Source organism: Furipterus horrens, unplaced genomic scaffold, assembly GCF_987537825.1.
Source record: "Furipterus horrens unplaced genomic scaffold, mFurHor1.1.pri manual_scaffold_2, whole genome shotgun sequence".
NCBI lineage: Eukaryota > Metazoa > Chordata > Mammalia > Chiroptera > Furipteridae > Furipterus > Furipterus horrens.
Genome location: NW_028327172.1, coordinates 124143968 through 124168590, shown reverse-complemented (window position 1 = coordinate 124168590; position 24623 = coordinate 124143968). Strand labels below are relative to the sequence as shown.

Sequence of the window (24623 nt, the reverse complement as noted above, 5' to 3'; positions counted from 1 at the left end):
ATAACTGCTAAGCTGTAGATCTGCAGAGATGGGCAGTGTTCAGAGCCTGAATATGCAAACCAGCACAGAACACTGCATGTAACTGAGCACATCTGGGAAAAGAAACCCACTGCTGTTTAAAATACCTACTCTATTTTCTAGCACATCTGTGATGCAATTAAAGAACCTAGTGCACAATTAAAATTCAGGTCAGCACACAGCAACAATGGGGCTCTTTGATGTGAGGTCAGCTTTGGTCATTCTCACAGACTCATTAAACAGGTTAATCAACTTAGTGCAGGATATAGGATGGGAGTAACCTCAAATCTAATTCCCATTACTCTGAAAGCACAGGCAGAAAGATCTGTTTTATTTGTTTGACGTAGCAACTGCTGCTTCATTGTCAGTGCATGCTGGAGCTAAAGGCATCATTTCGGGAATTGTATGCTTTTTCTTCAGCTTATAAAATGTAGACATTACACAAATGTTTGTATTTACAGTAGTCCCTCTCTATATTGTGACCTCACTGTATCACGGGATTTTTAAAAATATTATATTTAATTATTTATCGCGGATTTTTCGCTATATTGCGGGATTTTGCAGTGCTGTATATGTATGTTGTTAAAGTTACATAGGTTTAAGAGTGTAGAATAAATGTAAGGTTCCTACTTCGTGGGGGGGGGGGGTCTAGAATGTAATACCCATGATAAGTGAGGGAATATTGTATTATCAATTAATATATTACAAAGATGGTCTGGTGTGTGCCTTTCTTCTTTTTCTTACACAGCTCATTTTCCTGGTTAAAGTAATAACCATGGGTTGCATTTGTGGCATCTTTCTCATGTTCCTTAGGTTTGTTTGTCTTCCTTTGAGTCAAGAAGGTGCAAATGTGACACATTCAGTTCAGATAAGTAAACGTGTTCAAGTTCTCATAATGCACTTTACGCAGTACCCACAAACATGGAAGAACAGTTAATCCAGGCAAGTAGTGCCTATTATATGCGTGCTTTAGTAGAAAGATCTGGACTTTAAGTCAAATAGGCTTGGATTTGAATCCAGCTGCCTGATTGCAGATGCTCATTTGGGAACTGAAGATCATAACCTACTTTGCAGTGTGAGGATACAATAAAGTAGCAAATATAAAGTGCTTAGTGCTGTGCTTGGCACATGAGAGAACTTAATGGTGACTATTTTTATCATTAAGAAAATGTTTTCCTAAGTCACTGAAGAATCTATAACATCATTAATCAGGGTACAGTTTTCTTTCTTCCCTTAAAGATAGTATTCAGTGCTTCTTAATACAAACTATTGTTTTTTTTTTTAATGATGAGACTGAACATACAATATAATATTAAGTTAATAACTGAAATCACTCACTAGACTTTTAAATAACAGGGCCAAATGACCTCAAAAGGAAAGCACTAAGAGTGGGTGCCTCAGGTATCTAAAGGCTTCCTGTGTCATACCCAAGTAAGATATATGAAGTCTCATTTTTGGGGTGCAAGAGATAAGATGGGGATACTAAAGTAGCCCCAATAACCCTGGAATATCTTTTAGGAAAGAACACTTCACTTGGTTCTCATTATTCATGGTAGTTAATGTTCTATAAAATCACTGCAAATACTGAACCATTGTTCCTAAAGGAAATACAGGATTAGGTTCCTGTGAGCCTCTGTTCACATTTTTGTCAACTGATTGACACATAACCTTGTTATCTATGTGTTTCTATTTTAAAATACATATTTAATACACATTGTTGATTCATTAACATTGAACTATGGACAACAGCATTTCAACTAATGCCTGAATGAAGCTTATCTAACACACGTTTTCTCCAGAAGGCACATCATGGCCCTCCTGCACACAGGAACACCAGACTGCCCTGAGCTTGGGGCAATTTTAAACAGCAAAATCACTAACAGAAAGTACGATAATACAAAAAAACATGGTACCAAATTGACCACAAATAGGACACTTGTTTACAGTATGAGAACAGGAACAACACAGAGGGCTGCGTAGTTGGACAATGGCTAGGAAACCTGTGCATTAGGCAACTCAGTTTTCATCATTCTGTGTATGTCTATGAATGAGTGTGAGGGCACCCATATTAAATAGGGGAGACAAATGTGAACAAGTAGGTGAATTCACAGTTGCAAAATCCATGAATAATGAGGATCAACTAAGTCAACTTGAAAATTGACTCATCACTTCTCAGTAAGTCCAATATACCAAGTCTTTTCTTCAATGTTTGAAGGAAAGCTCTTTCTTTGGATAAGTATCAGATGAAGTGGTTGACTTGCATTTAGGGACCACATTGCATGAAAAGCACTAGAACAAAAATTTTTTTTTTTTATTTTACTTTTTGTTGTTGTTGTTGATTGTGCTATTACAGTTGTCCCAATTTTACCCCTTTGCACACCTCCACCCAGCACACCCCACTCTCTGAGGCAATGCCCACACCATTGTTCATGTTCATGGGTCATGTGTATAAGCTCTTGGGCTACTCCTTTCCTATACTATACTTTACGTCCCCATGGCTATTCTGTAACTACATATTTGTACTTCTTAATCCCCTCACCTCTTCACCTATTCTCCCACATCCCATCTAGCAACCATGAAAGTGCTCTCTGTATCCATGATTCTGTCTCTGTTCTTCTTATTGACTTAGTTTATTTTTTACATTCCATTGTTGATATATATTTGTTGCCAGTTTATTGTTCATAGCTTTGATCTTCTTTTTCTTAAATAAGTCCCTTTAACGTTTTGTATAATAATAATGATGAACTCCTTTAGTTTTATCTTGTCTGGGAAGCTCTTTATCTGCCCTTTAATTCTAAATGATAGCTTTGCTGGGTAGAGTATTCTTGGCTGTAGGTCCTTGCTTTTCATGACTGAATATTTCTTGCCAAATCCCTTCTAGCCTGCAAAGTCTCTTTTGAGAAATCAGCTGTCAGTCTTATGGGAACTCCCCTGTAGGTAACTATCTACTTTTCTCTTGCTGCTTTTAAGATTATCTCTTTATCTTTAAGTTTTGGCATTTTTAGTTGTTTCTTGGAGTGGTCCTGTCCTCTGAGTCTAGCTTGTTTGGGATTCACTGTGCTTTCTGGACTTGCATTTCTATTTCATTCACCAAACTAGGGAAGTTTTCTTTCATTATTTTTTCAAATAAGTTTCCAATTTCTTGCTCTTTCTCTTCTCCTTGTGGCACCCCTGTGATGTGAATGTAAGAACACATGAAGTTTTTCCATAGGCTTGTTAGCCTGTCCTCATTTTTTTGAATTCTTTTTTCTTCTTATTGTTCTAATTGGTTATTATTATTATTATTATTACTTTACTTCCTTATGTTCCAAATCATTGATCTGATCCTCAGCTTCATCCACTCTACTGTTTTTTTTCTGTAAATTGTTCTTTATTTTAATTAGTATATCCTTCATTTCTGACTGAATCTTTTTTATGCTGCTGAGGTCCTCACTCAGTTCCTTGAGCATCCTAACAACTAGTGTTTTGAACTCTGCATCTGATAGATTTTTATCTCCATTTTGTTTAGTTCTTTTTCTGAAGTTTTGATCTGTTCTTCATTTGCATCATGTTTCCTTGTCTTCTCATTTTGGCTGCCTCCCTGTGTTTGTTTCTATATATTAGGTAGAGCTGCTTTGACTCCCTGCCTTGGTATCATGGCCTAAAGTACTAGGTGTCCTATGGGGTCCAGTGGCAAAGCCTCCCCTATTACCCAATCTGGGTACTTGATGTGTGCCCTTTGTGTGAACTGAATACATCCTCCTCATATAGCTGAGCATTGGTTGCTATTGGCAGGTCAATAGGAAGGGATTTACCCAGGCCAGTTGACTGTAAGGACTGGCTGTAAGCACTGACTACCAACCTCCACCTTCCATGAAGAATCAGCTGTGCAGAGGCAGGGTGGTGGTGCTCTGGCATGGTCTGTGGTTGTTCACTGAGTGTGCAGGCTCTGGGATTTTCTGGGTGGTACAGGCCACGGTCATCCCCCATCTGTGCTTCTGCTGGTGCCACCTTGCATGAACTATAAAGCAGCCTGAGATGTCTGCTACTTGGGCTTGGAGATTCCCAGGCAAAGCCAAACTGTGAATCTAGGCTGGCTGCTGCTAGTGTCAGGTCTGCAGCCACTTAGCAAGAAGTATGGGGGTTGGAGGCTCACTGAGACTGACTGCTTCTTGTTTGATAGGATTTAGGTAGTTGTGAAGCATAAGCCAAGACCAATCATTCATATGAAAAAGTCATGATTAACAATTTGGATGGGTCATTGAGTTGGGTGGGAGTCAGATGGAGTCTCAGGAGATCTCCAGGGCTGGACAAATATTGTTAATCAAGTTAATGGAGTCTCAGATATGGCTCCCACATGCTGGCTCTGTGGCTCTGTTTGAGGGGGGCTCAAACTTTCTGTTTGAAAGAAAACTGTACCCCAGCTCTTACCTTGATGCCAGACACTTCAGTTCCTCCCTGTATGCCACTGGTGCCTTTCAAGCTGCTACCCTGGTGATGGAACTCCAAGAAAGTGAATCTGAGTAAGGCTATGTGTGGGTTCTTTAAGGGGAACTGCTTGGCACTCCTGAAGTTTCTTCCACTGACTCAATACCCACTAGTTTCTGCAGCCAGAAGTTATGGAGACTTATCTTCCTGGCATTGAAAGCCTTGGCTGGGGAGTCTGATGTGGGGCTGGGACTCCTCACTCCCAAGATATCCCGCCTGAATTTTTATCCACCTCACATGGGTTTGGGCCTATCCCTTCTCTGCATCTCTGGCTTCACTACCAGTCTAGAAGGATGTGGTTTCTTTAATTCTGTAGTTGTTGGATTTCCATTCAACTCTATTTCTGATGATTCTGAGTGATGGTTGTTCTATAATTTAATTGTAATTTTGATGTGGTTGTGCAAGGAGGTATGCTGTGTACACCTATGCCTCCATTTAGACCAGAAATCTAGAACAACATTTTAAACATTAGAACAAAACTTCTAGAGAGTCTGAGTGAGGAGATTCTAACTATGAGAAGCAAGAATGAACTGACACTAATTAAAAGATAAGTAAATTGAGGTCTCTCATCACTCATTTATCATGGAAGAGTAAATAAAAGAAAAACAAAAAACTAATAGTTTATAATTATGCAGTGTTTAAGTTTAACTTATCAGTTAAATATATGTTAACAAAGTAATTTATAAGTACTTTTACTATAATTTTTTGTACATTTTACTGATTGTGCTGTTACAATTGTCTCAATTTCTTTTCCCTTTTCTCCCCTCCATCCAATACCCTCCTTCCCTTCAGCAATCCCACTCCCCTTAGTTCATGTCCATGGGTTGTTAATATAAGTTCTTTGACTTCACCCTTTCCTATATTATTAACTTCCTCCTATTTTGTACCTAACAATCACGCTTCTTAATCCCTGAACTATTTCTCCATTTCTCCCCTTTCCCCCTCCCAGCTGATAACCCTCCAAATGATCCCCATACCTATGATTCTGTTCTTATTCTGGTTGTTTGCTTAGTTTCTTTTTATTTTTTTAGGTTCTATTGTTGATAGCTGTGAGCTTGTTGTCATTTTAATGTTTATAGTTTTGATCTTTTTCTTAAGTAAGTCCCTTTAACATTTCATAAAATAATGGCTTGGTGATGATGAACTCCTTTAGCTTTACTTTGTCTGGGAATCATTTTATCTGCCTTTCCATTCTAAACAATAGCTTTGCTGGATAGAGTAATCTTGGTTGTAGGTCCTTGCTTTTCATCACTTTGAATACTTCTTGCCAGTCCCTTCTTGGCTGCAAAGTTTCTTTTGAGAAATAAGTTGATAGTCTTATAGGCACCCCTTTGTAGATAACTCTCTGCTTTTCTCTTGCTGCTTTTAAGATTCTCTCTTTATCTTGAAACTTCGGCATTTTAATTATGATGTGTCTTGGTGTGTCTTTGGGTCTAGCTTGTTTGGGACTGTGCTTTCTGGATTTGTATGTCTATTTCCATCACCAAATTTGGGAAGTTTTCCTTCATTATTTTTTCACAAGTTTTCAATTTCTTAGTCTTCCTCTTCTCCTCCTGGCACCCCTATGATTTGGATGTTGGCACATTTAAAGTTGTCCCAGAGGTTCCTAAGCCTCTCCTTATTTTTTTTCAATCCTTGTTTCTTTATTCTTTACTGGTTGACTATTTCTTCCTTATGTTTCAAATCATTGATGTGATCCCTGGTTCCCTTCCCTTCACCATTAGTTTCATATGGATTTTCCTTCATGTCACTTAGCCTAGCCTTCATTTCTTCCCATCTGCATTTGCCGTACTGAAGTATATCTGTCGTCTGTGAGCATCTTTATCACCAGTGTTTTGAACTCTGCATCTGTTAGGTTGGCTACAGTAGTCTCTCTATATCGCGGTTCACTTATTGCGGCCTCACTGTGTCGCAGGATTTTTAAAAATATATTTAATTATTTATCACGGATTTTTCACTATATCACGGGATTTTTCGCTATATCACGGGATTTTGCAGTACTGTATACATATGTTGTTAAAGTTACGTAGGTTTAAGAGCGTAGAATAAATGTAAGGTTCCTACTTCGCGGGGGGTCTAGAACATAATACCCGCGATAAGTGAGGGAATACTGTATCTCCTCCTCACTTAGTTCTCCCACTTGAACCTTGATCTGTTCCCTCTTTTGGGCCATACTTCTCTGTCTCCTCAACTTGACCACCTCCTGTGTTTCCTTCTGTGTCCTACCATCATATTTTAAGCATTGTTGTTTTTCTTTTTTCTTTAGAAAAGTTGGTTTTGATGCCCCAAGAAAGAAGTCCCTGGTGTTTGAAAGCAGCAAGGTGTACCGGTAGGAGGACTAGAAGCCATGGCTTTCTAAAAGAGTTCTCTCCCTACACCCCTTAAATAAGAGCGTTTATTGATTCATGTAGAAAACAGCCACAACTAATTTCAATGAACTAGCCAAATGGGATCTTCTTCAGAAAGCTAGCTAATTTTCAAGGTGATAAAATGTTAGACCTGGATGAGAGTCTAACAGTCACCTAATTGAACACCTTCTTTTTCAGAGTAGAAAAAGAAGCTCACAGAGGTTAAGTGACAGAGCTAATTAATAATATAGGTATGACTTGATCAGTTAGAAAAATTATATGATCTCCCTCACTGGTGCAGCTCAGTGGACTGGGCATTGCACTGAAAACCAAAAGGTCACTGGTTCGATTCCTGGTCAGGATATATGCCTGGGTTTCAGGCCAGGTCTCTCTGGTTGGTGGTGTACGAGAGGCAACTGATCGATATTTCTCTCTGCACATCAATGTTTCTCTCCCTTTCTCCCTCCCTTCCCCTCTCTAAAAATCAATCAATCTTTAAAAAAAGAAAAATTATGTAATCATAATAGAGATTGATAGTAATTTGATGAAACCCATAATTAATTTAAAAAAAAATGAGGATGGGTGCTTGCCCTATTACAATTAAAATGTCATAAAAGCATATCATTTTAAAATATGTGGTACTGAAGACAAATTAAATAGACCAGTGGCATGAAATATTGGGTTGGCCAAAAGGTCATTTAGTTTTTTCAGTAAAAGACACATTTTTCATTTTACCAATTAATTGATTTGCATATTTTGAGTATGTTGGCTATCTCCTGAGTAGTGTAACCTTGACTATTCTCAATTACTGGTTTGATTTGATCGCTATTAACTTTAATTGGTCTACCTGACTATGGAGTATTGTCCAGCAAGACATCTCCAGCACAAAACTTTGCAAACCACTTTGACATGTTAGATCAATCACAGCACCTTCTCTATACGCTGTACAAATATTTTTTTGCATTTTAGTTGAGTTTTTACCTTTCTTGAAATAATAAAGCATAATATGCTGAAAATGCATATTTTCTTCCATCTTCAATATTAAAATGGCTACACAAAAAATTCACCAATTTTGATAAGATTTTTTAATTCACACTCATATGACAGCTGTCACAATACAATTTAACAAAATTGTTTCAAATGAAGTTAAAGACAACTAAGTGCTAGTAGAACTATCTTACAGAAATAAACAAATAAACTTTTTGGGCAACCCAATATAGAACCCAGAAACAAATCATGGTGTTTTTATATGGATGTTTGGGTAATCATCTATAGCATCACTTGAAATTATTCACCACAATAAGACAGAGATAGATTAAAGACCTAAATATTTTTATAAACTAGAAAACACAGGTAAAATATAGGTCGATATTTATCAGATCTCCATTTATAAGGTCATTTTAATTTTACAATAGTGGAAGAAATTACAAAAGAAAATAACTACTATGTAAACTTTTTAATCTTCTGTTTAAAAAATGACCAAAGTAAAAAAAGGAGAAATATATTTTAGCAGACTGATGACTATCTAACCAATATCCATTCTCTCCTTTTCACTTACTAACAGAACTCCAATTTCCTCAAAACACCAATGTATCCAATTTAACATCCTGTTTTAGACATCTTTGCAGTGAGGCATGGCTGTGTGATATGTTTAGATTGAAGGAATGTACTGAAGATGGCCAAATGAATCACCCAGAGAAGCTTCATAACAGAGAAAAACTGCAGGGAACCCTGGGCACTTTGCCCAGACCCCCTCGGAAACCCTTTATCCTCTCTGCGTGCCCTTACTTCTGTGGGTTCTGATCCTAATGGTTGGCACCTGTTACTTTCTTCAGGAACTAACTTTGGCTGTTACAGCCTCTCTGCCTAGATGTCAGAGGTCTGGGTGTTCACATCCCCATCCCCCCTCCACTGACGACACAGAGCCACTTTGCTTCAAAATGACACAAACCTGTATGATCTATGCTCGTAGTTACCCTTGAGATTAGGCTGAAGCACTTCCTTGTTTGGCTTCATCTTTTCCTCTATGCTGCTTACTTTTTTCCATTTACCAACTTCTCCTAGAAATGCTTCCTTAGTAAATCACTAACACATAAATGGGCCAGAGTCTGCTTCTGGGGAAACTGACCTAAGCCAGTCTCTGCTGGCGTGCCCTTCCATCTTTTGCTTCTTTGCCCTTCACTCTGCCACCTTTTTCCTTCCCGGAGCATGGAAGAAACGCCGGAAGGTTCAGCAGCCATCTGGCTACCTTGAGGCAATAAACACAAAGTCAAAGGTCCATGCACTAAGAATGATATAAAAGAAAGATGGAAAGAGCCCAAGCACTTGATGACATAATTAACTTATACAAACTCTGGACTGACACCCCCTAGACTTTGTTTACACGACTGCTGTGGCACATAATAATGCACACCCCCATTATGTCCACATCTTAATCTCTTGAACCTGTAGTTATGCTAAGTTACATGACAAAGAGGAATTACCGGTATAGATGTAATTAAGGTTGTGCTGCTAACCTTAGAAGAACAGAAATATTATTACATGTGGGCCCCATGTAATCACGGAAATCTTTAAAAGTGGGAGAGGGAAGCAGAAGAGATGTGATGAGGAGAGCAGAGGTGACAGTGATCATATGTGAGAAGGACTCAACCTGCCCTCACTGGCTTTGCAGATGGAGGAAGGGGTCACAAGCCAGGGATGTGGGCCAACTACAGAAACAGGAACAGGCAAGAAAACCGATTCTCTCCTCCATCGCCTCCAGAAAGAAACACAGCCCTGCCAACACCTTGATTTCAGCCCAGTGAGACCCGTTTTAGACCTCTGACCTTAAAAACTACAGAAGAATAAATTTGTGTGTGTAAGCCACCAAATTGTGATAATATGTTAAAGCAACGATAGGAAACTGATACACCTATGTCTGCTGGAAATTTGCTAAGGAAGTAGATTTGAAATGTTCCCATCAGGAAAAAAGAAAAGGTAACTAACTATGTGAGGTGGTGGATGTGTTAATTAACTCGATTTTGGTGATAATTTCACAATGTATACATATATCAAATCATCACCTTGTACACTTTAAATATATACAATTTTGTTTGTTAATTATACCTCAGTAAAGCTGGGGTGGCTAATACACCTGGTTTTCTGCTATTTGCAGCGTAATTCATTTCTAAATAATATGTTTAAACTGAAAAATGGATTATATTTTCAATAATAAAAACTCTTATACAATTCAATAAAACACACTAAATCCTATAAATTCATGGACAAATAACACATATGAAACAAAACCCACAGTTGGAATAAATGTGCTAAGAAACAACATGGGAACTGGTCTTTCATAAAAACATTTGAAATATTTTTTAAAATAGGAGAAAATCATTATATTATAAAAGTACATGAAGAAACAAGATATAGAAATCATACTGTATGTTTCCAACTACATTTTTAAAATGAGTATTGAGAAAAGGCTAAAAGGAAAGATTTTTAAATGGTGAGATTTGGGGTACTTTTTCCTTCTGTGACTTTTTTGTATGAGCCATATCCAAATGGCTGTTCCTCTCACTTTATTCAGCTCTCTTTAACAGGCAAATAAAAATAAACATTGCCTTAAAAATAATTACAACACAGAATGCTATTTGTGATAATACATGGAAGGAAATGGAAGGCCCAGTGCTGGGATGAAGGAGGGCATAAGGCTTTGCCTGGGAGCTCTGGGAAAGCCTCACAGAGGAGTGGTAACTGAGTGGGGTCATATCCAGGCCGACAAAGAAAGAAGGGCTCCAGGTAGAGGAACGGCTGCACACAAGCCCCGGCATGTTGAGTGAACGGCAAGCAGCTGTGACAGCTGGAATGCAGCATGCGCAGAAGAGAGCAAGTGGAAGAGTAGCTATGGACAAGTTGAAGTCAGACCTGAAAGGGCTTTACATCATGAATAGTAGAGTTTGACCTTTATTCTATGGGGAAGTAATTTTTGGCAGGAAACAGCCATGATCATATTTGTAATTTATAGAGATTTTTCTGCCAATGTGAATGAAGATGGACACAGGACCCAGAGGCGATGGGATAAATCAGTTCTATTGCCATTGTCCAGGCAAGAGGTCTGAAGTGAAGCACAGACAGGAGAGATGGAGAGAAAGAACAAATTCAGCAGATACATGAAGAAACTATGAACCAAGGGGAATGATTTAGAGGAAATAATGGGGTTGACTCCAAGTGTTTATTGAGCATCTTTCTACCATTTTCCCCTAGTTTTTAAAATGACAGCTAACATACACACTGAAAGCAATGCAATTACATGCATGGCACGTACAGCTCTATGGTTTTCACAGTGTACCACTCAGATAATCACCATGCAACGAGTTACTTCTTGGACTATTGAGGCCTCAAAGGAAAAGACATCTACTTGTTCAAGCCAAAAACCTAGAAGTCATCTTTTATTACTTTCTACTCCTGATATTATACATCTAAACCATCAGCAAGTCCTATCAGCTCTACTTTCAAAATAAATCCAGAATGCAGCCTGTTCTCACCATCTCCTGCTACTACCCTACTGGGAGCCAGCATCATTTCCAACCTGACCTCTTGCCATATCCTCTTGCCTGTTCTCCTCTCAGTCTGCCCTTGTCCCTGGCAATCTATTCTCCACACAGCTGCTCGAGTGGTCCTTTTAACATGGGGATTGCATCCTGTTCCTCCCTGTAATGAGTTAACCTTAATGGCACTAGCTCCTTGCTCCTCCTGATGTTGGAGCCATTTATCATGTAGCTTTGCAGTGACCTGGCCCACCCACTTTGATTCTGGGGTCAGCTGTGTGATTTGCATAGTAGATATGACCCAAGCAGAAGCTTACACTGGATTTGAGCATTAAGGCTTTTTCTTTGCACCTGAGCTGGTGCGGTGCAGTGGGTGAGTGCCATCCTGTAAACCGAAAGGTCACTGGTTTGATTCCTACCAATGTTTTTCTCCCTCTTTCTCCCTCCCTTCCCCTCTCTCTAAAAAATAAAATCTTAAATTAGAAAAAGAACACAAAACCTTTTCTTTGCAAAATTGTGCCATACTCCATGCTTCTCTGAAGTTAACACAGGTCAGAATCCAAGTCTCCCAAAATGCATCTGATTGGTAGAAGCTGATTCACAGCCACAGTTCTGCTGTAAGGGCATCTATGAACAATAGGCACTATACTATTGGAAGAAGCACAAGAATAAAGTTACAATGAATGGGGAATTATCCATTTCAGGGTATCACCACATTTTCCTGCTCAAGTGTGCCTTTCCTGATGGCCTTACGCAGTCTAGCTCCTATACCTGCCATTACCCCCGGTTCCCCCACTCTACTCTTTGACTCTCAGCGTCCCGGCCAGTATCCCACCTTTCCCCTGGACACTTTCCTGCCCACACTGACCCACGCTGGTCTCGGTCCCTCTCTGCACAGTGCCTTTTAGCAATCTCCTCCCAAACTCCACAGCTGACGTTAGATAAATGAACTTCTCCAATCTCTCTCACTATGCACCTGTCCCCCTTCCTTCCCACTGCACTCTGGACTGTATTCAGCTGCCCATCCTATCTTCCCCTTGTCCTGGAAACTGACCACTTAGTGTCATCTTTTTGGCTAACTTTGAATCCCTAAGAGCCTTAGTTCAGATCAATACAATCTCTCTTCTGATTTTGATTTTACTGTGTCACTTACGTGGAAATAGGACTGACTTACCCATTACAGACAACAACATAATACCTAGAGGTGGAATGTAGGTCCTTGAATATATGTCTACTGCCTGAGGAGAGAACGTGTCAGCATCCCTATGGGATTGAAAAAGAAGTACCTAATAGTTGGGGGTTTATGACAAAAGCCACCCACTGGTATTCCCAGCCCCAGTTTTGCCTCCACCTCAGAATATTCTCCACAGAGCAGCAGACAGATCTTTGTGAAGTTGTGCATTAGAGCACATCAGTTCCCTGATTATCTTTTTTATATATAATTTTTTTTATTATTGATTATGCTGTTACAGTTGTCTCCATTTCTCCCTGCTCCCCTCTCCCTCCAGTTGTCCCCCCCTCCTTAGTCCATGCCCATTGGTTGTGCATATAGTTCTTCTCAGCATCTTCCTGTCTACTCCACTCACTCCTACTATGCTTCTTAATTCCTGCATCATCTGCCTCCCTTTTCCCCCTTCCCCCTCCCTGCTGACCTCCCCACAATATGTTCCCCATACCTATAATTCTTTTTCCCCTCTAGTTGCCTTAGTCTGCCTTTGTTTGGATTCCCCAGCTTCTGCTGTTGGTTGTTGTGATACAGTTTTCATTTTAATGTTCATAGTTTTGATCCTCCTTCTTCTAAACCAGTCCCTTTAACATCTCGTATAAAAGTGGTTTGGATATAACAAACTCCTTCAGTTTTACTTTGTCCTGGAAGCACTTTCTCTGCCCTTCTATTCTGAATGACAGCTTCACTGGATAGCGTAATCATGGTTGTAGGTTTTTGCTTTTCATTACTTTGAATATTTCTTGCCAGTCCCTTCTTGCCTGTAAAGTCTCCTTTGAGAAATCAGCTGATAGTCTAATTAGGACCCCTTTGTACATGATTTTTCTCTTCTCTCTTGCTGTTTTTAAGATTCTCTCTTTATCTTTAATATTTGACATTTTGATGATAATGTGCCTTGGTGTGGTCCTCCCTGGGTCCAGTCTATCTGGAACTCTCTGTGCTTTTTGGGCCTGTAAGTTCACCTCCTTCCCCAAGTTAGGGAAGTTCTGCTTCATTATTTTTTCACATAATTTTTCTATTTCTAATTTTTCTTCTTCACCCTCTAGCAATCCGATAACCCAAATGTTTGTTCTCTTATAGCTGTCCCAGAGGTTTCTGAACCTCTCATCATATTCCTCACTCTTCGTTTCCTCTTTCTGCACTGGTTGACTGTTCCCTCTTTATGTTCCAATTTGTTAATTTGATCACTGGCTTTCCCTTCCTCACCACTTGTCTTGTATGTATTTTTGTTCATTTCAGCAGGACTAGCCTTCATTCCTTCCCTGTCTTGATTCAGCCCCACTGTTAGGTCTGTAAGCTGTCTTATAACTATGGCTCTAAACTGGGCTTCCAAAAGATTCGCTATTGGTTCCTCGGTCAAGGCTTTTATTTGTTTTTTCGTTAGCTGTGTGATTGGTATTTCAATCGTTAATTCTGCCATTCTGACCATTTTATTTATCTTTCCTTCTTGGGTGAGGCGCTGTCACACCTCCTACGCTATATTGGGTGGAGCCCCATGTGCTCGTCACAACCTGGTGACCTTTCTCACCACCCTGTGGCGCTTTGCGTGGGGGCGGGGGTCCAAGATGGATTCCAGCTGTTACTCTCCGCTGAGGAACCGGGAGCCGCCTTCCAATGGGGTCTGCCTTCCCAGGCATTGGAATGCCAAGCCAACGGATCTGGTCTGCAGCCAGGCCGGCTCCCAGGCGCTTCTCTCCTCCCCCCAAATACAGGCGTCTGCTTACCAGGTCCCGCTGTTTGCTGCTGCGGCTGCCACCTCCAGCACAGTTCGATCTTTCTCAGCCGCGGGTTCGTACTTCCTACCCATCCGGACGAGCACCACTTGTTTATAACTTCATACGTTGGACCTCCATGTAGCTTTATCTTCAGAAACTTCTTATTATTTTTAGTTTTGCAGTAGTTGTAATCCTTCTTAGTTGTAGAGGGAGACAGAATGTGTCAGTCTATGCCTCCATCTTGGCCGGAAGTCTTCCCTGATTATCTTTTAAAGGCCTCTCTTTGAGTCTAAAGTTCAAAGACCAACCCCCCCATTTTCTACCCCAGCCTGTTTCAACAGGATGGCCTCTTTCCCACTCTCCCTCCAACTCCAGACTTGACCTTGGGTCTTCAGTTTCTCAAGCAGCACTTTCTCTTTTCTCACAGATCTCCAACCTGCCCACCCCTCTACCCCCCAACCGATGGAGTTCCCTCTGCCTAGAGTAGTTGCCTCTTCACTTGGCTAATTCTCACTCTACCCTGGGAAATAACTCTGAGCCCTAGACCAGATTAGATCCCCCAGCTTTGTTCTCCCATAGCATCTAGTATTTCCCCAACCATTGCTACAGTCTCTTATAATTATCTATTATTAAATCTGTCTTTGCCAACAGGTTTTCTGGGTGACCATTATGCCTGTCTTGTCCATGACTGTATCCTCATCACCTAAAACAATGCTTGGCTCATAGGATCTGTCAACACAGATTTGTCGACTAACAGAATAAATTAATAAATTAAAGAATAAAGTCCTAAGAAGCAAAACCAAAAATAAATCTCATTGCCAAGAATTAGTCTGCATCCACTGAACAATACAAGTTTGGGGCCAGAGAATAAGAGAGGCACATGGGTAACCACTCTGTGCCTCAGTTTCCTCATCTGTAAGTTGGAGATACTAGAAAGCCTGTCTTACAGGGCTGTTGTGAGGTTTAAGTGAGTTAACAGAAATAAAGCACTTAGAACAGGTATACTGGCACTGTATGTGATTATTATTTTCTTTTATTCACATGGTCATTTTTCCTGGGTAGTAGACCTCATGCCACACAGGGAGTGTGGGGGCAGTTCACTGAGGCAAGCACGTGCAGGAAGGCGCATTTGTGAAGAGGCGATGTCCAGTGCCCATCCTAGAGGGGCAGAGAGCAGAAATGGCTGGGGCTGCTAGTCCTTGGAGAATCCTGTTACCTACAACACAGTACAGATTAGAAAGTTCTGAGCCTGCTCGGTGGAAATGCATGTAACACACTGCTGCATTTTTAGCCCATCTGGAGAGCTGGGCCCAATGAGTATTCCATCTTTATCCTCCCAAGTCCCCAAGAATAAGACATCAAAGAGCATGCTTGCATCCCTACAACAGATAACAGCACTGCCATAAGCTTCAGGGTCCACACAAGCTACAGATAGAATAAATTAATAATTTCACATATTTATAAAATATAAATTAGCCCAAGAAATACATAACTTTAAGTAAAATTCCTGCTTTTTAAAACTGAACAGAGAAATACTCTTTGATAAATGAAAATCTAGGAAGTTTTTATTATATGGCATCACCAAATTGGCATTTATCACATGGAATAAATCAGTTCTCTCTGATAGATAGATGTTGGCACAACAGAAGCATCAGGCTATTTTGGTACCGGGAGAGGGTTTGGAATCCAAAAAACTGACTTTTTAAAATTACATTTCATTATTTGGCTTTTTTTTTTTAACAACAGGAAAGCAGGTAATATGATCAGTGAGAATTCTAGAGGCTCTAGTGCATTTATATAAGCACAGTAAATTGCTCGTAAAAACCATGAAGCATTTACCTCTGTCTTTGTGTATAATATACCATGTCTGTGTGGAACCCGGTTCGCTTTGATGGTAAACAGCTATTCTTTCTGAAACCCTGCTTTCTCTTATTCTGCTCTGTGTTGAGAGGTTTCCTTAATAGCTGAACTGGTTTTCCTGGAAGAAGAAAAAGAAAGCAGTATGAAAATGTATTAGACTTTTCTTTTCTCTAATACTGTAAGGATAATTTACATTCATATGCAAAGATGTAAAGATCCATATTCCAGCTTTGCTGAGGAGCAATAAAAATGTAAAGCAGTATTCCATATTAAAAACACCATAGCAATGAAGAAATCTGTCAGTCTATGCTGCAAGGACATAATATACTGAAAACCAACTTTTTCTCTTCTCATGTCTCTGACCCTGAAACAGAACAGTATGTATATCTGCAAGAATGCCATAGGCATGTAGATTATTTATCACTGGTTTGGGGCTTATTTTGTTGCTAAATAGGCTTGAGGGAGACTACATATTATATTTCCAAACATTATTAAGGATACAACATTAGAAAAGACAGCAATTTTAAAACTTAAGGTTCTACTTCCCTCATAAAGAATGTTCCATTCAGAACCTGAAATTATATCATATATATACATGCACATACACAGATCAAGATATATATACATATATGTATTAAAAAATCAGGATTTTATAACCACGATAAAAAATAAAAAAAAGATTAAAAAAGGAAAACAAGCCCTGGCTGGTGTGGCTCAGTGGATTGAGTGTGCCAGCCTGTGGACTGAAAGGTTACTGGTTCAATTCTCAGTCAGGGCACGTGCCTGGGTTGCAGGCTAGGTCCCCACTTGGGGGGCATGTGAGAGGCAACCAATCTAAGTTTCTCTCCCTCTTCCTCCCTCCTTTCCCCTCTCTCTAAAAATAAAATACATAAAATCTTTAAAAAGAAAAGAGAGGAAAACAAAATCATTAGTATCACCTCCAGGTAAAGAAATATGTGAGCTGTAACTGGAGATGTTTTTATATAAAGTCAAGAAGACATATTCATATTGCAAAATGTATGAAGTTTTGCAGAGATAATAGCATGTCTCAAAAACATCCTGGGCTAGAACCTCTCCCTGTAGCTCAGGGTGTTCTTATAGAGCAGACCAAGGAGCTTGCCTCTGCCCTCCTCTCCTGTTCTCTGGCCTTTCCTAGATCCCTCAGTGAATTAGAACATTTCTCTTTGGCAGCAGAGCCTGGAAATGGCATTCAGAGGACCCAAAGTCAGCGGAAGCTCTCTGAGGGGCCCTATAGCCACAGCCATGGAAAAGTCAGCCCGAGATTCACCCAGAATCAGGCCTGTGAACTCCACTCCAGCCAGGGCCACCCAGCCTCTTGGCAATGCCCATCTGGCCAGACACTCCAGCACGGCAGCCCCACGCAGGACCACCTGAGAGAAGGGAAGAGATTCTTCCTGCTCTGCAGTCCTCCTCTCTTCATGTATATCTGAGCCAATTTCATCCTTCCCGTTAGCAAACCACATTGAGTGCAGAATAAAACAGCAATGCATAGAAAAAGGAAAGGCTAGAATCTGAGCTTGACAGAACCCTTATTACAGAAACTTCTTCCCACACCTATTCCTTCACAGCATAACTATTACATGGTAAATTCCAAGCTGTGGTCCTGAGGGATGGGCTGGATATAAAGCTTATTTTAGAACAGGGAAGATGAGAGATGGCCAATGTATAAAAACGGTCTTTTAATCAAAATTTGTATTGTACTAAGGATTCTGCATACATTAGCTCTGGAACTTCCTGTGATCAGATCATTCTATTTCACAGAGGATGAAGCCCAAGCTGAGAGACATGAAGGAGCTTACCCAAGATCACATAGATGGTAAGTGTCTGAGTGAGGTTCAAACCCAGATTTTTAAGAGCCCGTGTTTTTTACCACTGAACCAAATCATACTGTTTATCTTTGTAGATTAGGCAAATCTAGACAGTATAAAAAATAACCCACTTATTGATTTAATAAACAATGGTTTCATCAAAATACATATGACAACCTTATCAGTAGCATTTGAAAGACAGTCATTGCAAAGGCATAAAGAAATGTTAATTTGTCTTTATATCACACATGTACACACACACACACACGCAGATTTAAGTTAAATTAATGTGGCGTTGCAAATACAGAAAGTTAACATGTAGAGCTGGAAGGCTGTATTGTATGATTGAATGATCAGATTCAGCGGTCATAAGGGTTTTCCTCCAGCCATAGGACAAGAGCCAAGGTGGTTAACCCCAGGGGCTGCAAAGAGCAAGGTTGCTGTCTCCTCCAAAGAACAATACTATGAAGTGCCAGATGGTTTTCTGACTGAATCCTGTAACAGAAATGACATGAATGGAAACACTAGTGAGACCTAAATGAAGTCTAGTGCTTAGTTAAAAGTAATGTCAATGTTAATTCTCAGGTTTGACAAATGCCCCACATTAGGGCAAACAGGGTGAAGGGAACAATAGGAACATTTTTTGCAAATCTGAATGTTTGGAATCTCTCTGTAAATTTAAAATTATTCCAAAATAAAACATTTGGTTTAAAAAATTAAGTAAAATTTAAATATAAAAATGAGAGAGAGAGTGAGAATACTACAGGACAATAAGTCATCCTTCTGGACTCTCTCATGTCCAAAGGGAAAAACCATGTGGAATAATTTTGCGCAGAGATTGTTTGCGTGTTACTAATATGGTCACACAGATGTAAGCTCACTGACTGTGTATATTTAAAGAGAAAGATGATTCCCAAAGATTAGAAATATACATTAGTTAAGCCAAAATCTTGCTTTGTCTGGCTGGCTCTTGGGGGAGCTTATCCTCTTGCCAGCACCTCATTAGCAGAGATTCTCTTTACTGGAGTGAGTATAAAAAGAATCTACTACTAGTTACAAAAGGACTTGAAAAAAATAGCAGAAAATACCATGCTCCTGGATAGACTCACTATCTTAAAATTCAATTTTTCCTATATCAATCTGTAAACTTAACATTTTTTTTAAAGGCTATTTTTGTGAGGGAACTAGACAAGCTGATTTCAATGCCCATAGCAAGCGAAATTAGCCATGAAAATCTGGCAGAAAAGAGTAATAGGAGAGAGCAAGCTCTACCAGATTTCAAAATGCATAAATAAAACTGTTTTAAAAACAACATGGTGCTGCTGCAAGACTAAGCAAACTGATGTATGGAATGAAACAGAATGTCCAGAAATATACTAAACTCATGACATAATTTAATATATAGTAGTAACTTTTAACATTAATAAAAAGATGTGTATTATTCAATAAAAACAGAATTGAGGTAAGCAGATAGCAACATGAAAAATAACAGTAAGACTGGGTTTTTTTTTTTTTTTACCTTATAATTTCCATCAAAATAAATTCCAGATGTATCAAATATAAATCCATAGGCAAATAGATTTAAAATATGGAAAGATTTTTAAAATAACCTATTTTGGGAAAGGCCTCTTCAAGGTTAATATAAAACCTTTAAGCAATAAAAGATAAAGATCTGAATATTTGATTACATAAAAATAAAAACTTTCTATGCAGTGACGGATGGGAACTAAAAAGCAAACTGGGAAACACATGTTTGATTCATATTCTAGAGGAAAAAAGACTAGTATCATTAATATGTAAAGAATTATAACAAATCTATAAGAAAAAATAACAATAGAGGACTTCATGTCAAGGTGGCAGTGTAGGCAGACATGCCTCACCTCTTCACACAATGACATCAAAATTACAACTAAAATATAGAACAACCATCACTCAAAACCATTAGAAATTGAGTAGAAGGGAAGTCTGACAACTACGAAGTTAAATAAACCACATCCACTCAGACTGGTAGGAGGGACACAGATGCAGAATGGGCTGGTCCCTCACCCACATGTGGAGAACAAAAATTTGTGAGGATACCTCGGGACCAAGGAGTCCCAGCCTCACACCAGGCACCCCAGCCTAGGATTCCAGTGCCAGAAAGGTAAGTCCCCACAACTTCTAGCTGCAAAAACCAGCAGGCATTGAGTAGGTGGAAGAAACTTCTGGAGCCCCAAGCAGTTCCTCTTAAAGAGCCCACACACGGATTCACCTACTCAGACTCACTCCCTCTGATCTCCAACACTGGGGTAGAAGCTTCAAAGGCACCAGTGGCATAGAGGGAGGAACTGAAGTGTCTGGCATCAAGGTGAGCAGAGGCCATTGTCCCTTTTCTAAATCCTCCCCACACAAAACTGGGAAACTGGTACCATATCTGAGGCTCCATTAATCTGGCTAACATTGTTTGACCAGTCTTGAAGATCTCCAGAGACTCCACCCACCCACCTTATGGGCCCACCCAAGCTGCTATTCCATACGAATAGCTGGTCTTGGTTCATGCTTCACAACTTCCAAATCCTGTTAAATAAGCAACAACTGGTCTCAGTGAGCCCCAGGCCTGGCATTAGCATCAGCCAGCATAGATTCACAGCTTGGCTTCACCTGGGAATCTCCAAGTCCAACACAAATAGTAGACATATCAGATTGCTTTATAGCTCAGGAAGGGTGGCCCCAGGTAAAACACAGGTGGGGACTGACCTTGGCCTACACCATCTGAAAAACCCCAAGGGGAGCGCACCCAGTGGACAGCTATAGGCCACATCAGAGCACCACCACCCTACTCCTGTACAGCTGATTCTCCACAGAGGGCAGAGATTGGTGGTCAGTGGTCACAACAAATCCTTGCAGCTGACTGGCCTGGGTAAATCCCTCCCATTGATCTGCCAACAGCAACCAAGTCTCAACTATGAGAGGTGGGTGTACTCAGGCCTCATGAAGGGCACATCACAAGTACCCAGCTTGGGTGATAGGGGAGGCTGTGCCACTGGACCCTACAGGACACCTACTATATATTAGGCCACACTACCAAGACATGGAGTCAAAACAGTTCTATCTAATACACAGAAACAAACACACAGAGGCTGCCAAAATAAGGAGACAAAGAAACACGACCCAAATGAAGAACAGATCAAAACTTTATAAAAAGAACTAAACAAAATGGAGATAAGCAATTTATCAGATGCAGAGTTCAAAACACTGGTTATTAGGATGCTCAAGGAACATAGTAAGGGCCTCAACAGCATAAAAAAGATCTAGTCCGAAACAAAGGATACACTAATTGAAATAAAGAACAATTTACAGGAAAACAACAGTAAAGTAGATGAAGCTGAGAATCAAATCAATGATTTGGGACATATGGAAGTAAAAAACAACCAATCAAAACAAGAAGAAATCCAAAAAATGAGGATAATGTAAGCCGCTTCTGAGACAACTTCAAGTGTTCCAACATTCGCATGATAGGGGTGCCAGAAGGAGAAGAGAGACTTCCAGCCAATATGGAGACCTAGAGAGACAAGCTGCATCTCCCTTCACCACTAAGGAAGAATACAATTATCTCAAAACTAGAGACAACCAGAAGTTCCAGAAAACAGAGCTGCATGGAGTTCCAACTAACAGATATATAGAAGAAATACTCATCCAGACAGGTAAGAGGGGTGAAGAGGAAGCATTGTGGCGGCGGCAGTGGCAGCAGTGGCGGCAGCAGCAGGCCAGTGGAAAGCACAGTCACATGTTTTAAAAAAGTAGAAAGGGACACCTGGGGAATGCTCCTAGCACCAGACCAAACTATGCAGCTCATGGTTCCAGCGCTGAGGAAAATAAAGCCTCATTACTTCTGACTGAAAACCAGCGGGGGTTGGGGTGGAGGAAGAAACTGCCAGCCTCTCAGCAGAATCCACTTGTTTAAAGGGCCCCCAAGGTCCTAGAACATCCGCAGACCCACCCACTCTGGGAACAGTGGCCAGGGCAACAGCTAGAGGGGTGCCAGTCCCATACTGGAAGCGGGAGAACTGCCTGAAAAAGGGGCTAGTGCTGAGCAAGTGGCATTGTTCCCTCTCAGCAGCCTTCTCCACATACAGCACCACAATGTGGTGTTACATGTTGCCCTGCACTGACGAATACCTAAGGCTCCACCCCTTACAACATAACAGGTGCGACAGCTCTATCTACGACACAGAGGGAAATAAACACAGGAGCCTGTCAAGATGAGGAGATAGAGAAGTATGGCCCAAAAAAGGGAACAAAACAAGGTTCCAGTGGGAGAACTAAGCGACGAGGAGATAGCCAACCTAACAGATGCAGAATTCAAAGCACTGGTGATAAAGATGCTCATAGACTTGACAGATATGCTTGAGTACAGCAGATGCAGAAAGAAGTGAAGGCTATGATAAATGAAACAAAGGAAAATTCACACAAAACCAATGGTGAAGGGAAGGAAACCGGGGTTCAAATCAATGACTTGGAATCTTAGGAAAAAAAAAAAAAAACCAGTACAGAATGAAGAAACAAGAACTGAAAGAAAAAAAAAAAAATGAGGAGAAGCTTAGGAACCTCAGGGACAACTTTAAACATGCCAACATCTGAATCATAGGGGTGCCAAAAGGAGAAGAGAAAGACCAAGAAATTGAAAGCTTATGTGAAAAAATAATGAAGAAAAACGTCCCAAATTTGGCGAAGGATATAGACATACAAGTCCAGGAAGCACAAAGAGTCCCAAACAAGCTAGACCCAAAGAGGACCACACCAAGACACATCATTATTAGAATGCCAAAGGTTCAAGATAAAGAGAGAATCTTAAAAGCAGCAAGAGAAAGGCAGAGAGTTACCTACAAAGGAGTTTCCATAAGACTATCAGCTGATTTCTCAAAAGAAACTTTGCAAGAAAGAAGGGATTGACGAGAAGTATTCAATGTGATGAAAAGCAAGGACCTACAACCAAGAATACTCTATCCAGCAAAGCTATCATTTAGAATGGAATGGCAGGTAAAGTGCTTCCCAGACAAAGTAAAGCTAAAGGAGTTCATCATTACCAAGCCATTATTATATGAAAGGTCAAAGGGACTTATTTAAGAAAAAGAGGATCAAAACTATGAACACTGAAATGACAACAAACTCACAACTATCAACAACTGAATATCAAAAATAAAAACAAAATCCAACTAAGCAAACCAGAATAGGAACAAAATCATAGGTATGGGGATTATTTGGAAGATTATCACCTGGGAGGGGGAAGGGGAAGAAATGGGGAAATGGTGCAGGGATTAAGAAGCATAACTGGTTGGTACAAAATAGACAGGGGGAAGTTAGGAATAATATAGGACATGACCCATGGACATGAACTAAGGGTGGTGGGATTGCTGGAGGGAAGGGGGCTACTGGGCAGAGGGGAGCAAAGGGAAAAGAAATTGGGACAACTGTAACAGCATAATCAATAAAATATACTTAAAAATAAAATAAAATCAAAAAAGGAGAAGAGAAAGAGCAAGAAATTGGAAACCTATTTGAAAAAATAATGAAAGAAAACTTCCCTAATTTGGTGAAGAAAATAGACATACAAATCCAGGAAGTACAGAATGTTCCAAACCAGATGGATGCAAAGAGGCCCACACCAAGACACATCATAATTAAAATGCCAAAGGTTAAAGATATTGAGAAAATCTTAAAAGCAGCAAGAGAAAAGAAGTTAGTTACCTATAGGGGAGTTCCCATAAGACTGTCTGCTGAGTTCTTAAAAGAAACTTTGCAGACTAGAAGGGATTGTCAGGAAATATTCAAACTCATGAAAAGCAGGATCCTACAACCAAGACTGCTCTACTCAGCAAAGCTATCATTTAGAATCAAAGGGCAGATAAAAAGCTTCCCAGACAAGAAAAGACTAAAAGAGTTCATCATCACCAAGCCATTATTATATGAAATGTTAAAGGGACTTATTTAAGAAAAAGATCAAAACTATGAACAATAAACTGGCAATAAATTCATATCAATACTTGAATCCAAGAAACAAACTAACCAAACAAGAACAGAGAACCATGGATGTGGAGAGCATTTTGATGGTTGTCAGAAGGGAGAAGGGTGTGGAGAAATGGGTGAAAGGAGAGGGAGAGCCATGGGGATGTAAAGTACAGTATAGGAAATGGAGTAGCCAAAGAACTTATACACATGACCCGTGGACATGAACACTGGTGTGGGGATTGCCTGAAGGAGTGGAGGGTACTGGAAGGAGAGGGTCAAAGGGGAAAAAACCAGGACAACTGTATGGCATAATCAATAAAATATAATAAAAAAATAAAATAAAAAATAAAACTTGAAAAAAGAAAAATAACAATAGAAAAATGGGCAAAAAATTTAAACATACAGAATAAAAAATTCAAAGAGCTCTTTAAAGTTAGGCAAAGGTGTTCATCTTTACTTGTATGAGAAGTACACATTAAACTACACTGAGGTAGTATTTTCACTTTCCAGATTGCAAAGATCCAGAAGTGTGATAACAAACTATGTTTTCAAGGATGTGAGGAAACAGGCACTCTCCCATATGGCTGTGGGGAAATAAATTGCTATAATCTTTATGGAAAGCAAGGCAATAATTCCTATTA

General features: G+C 39.9%; 1 long non-coding RNA gene across 1 annotated transcript in view; it reads right to left on the bottom strand.

Annotated features, from left to right (window-relative positions):
* Positions 1 to 15354: 15354 nt before the first annotated feature.
* Positions 15355 to 24623, bottom strand: part of LOC150019420 (uncharacterized) — a 29725-nt gene continuing 20456 nt past the window's right edge. The window contains exons 3-4 of the long non-coding RNA XR_016509252.1: positions 16145 to 16283; positions 15355 to 15521 (exon numbers count right to left, since the gene is read on the bottom strand). This is a non-coding gene — a long non-coding RNA (uncharacterized LOC150019420). The remainder of the gene's footprint in view (positions 15522 to 16144; positions 16284 to 24623) is intronic.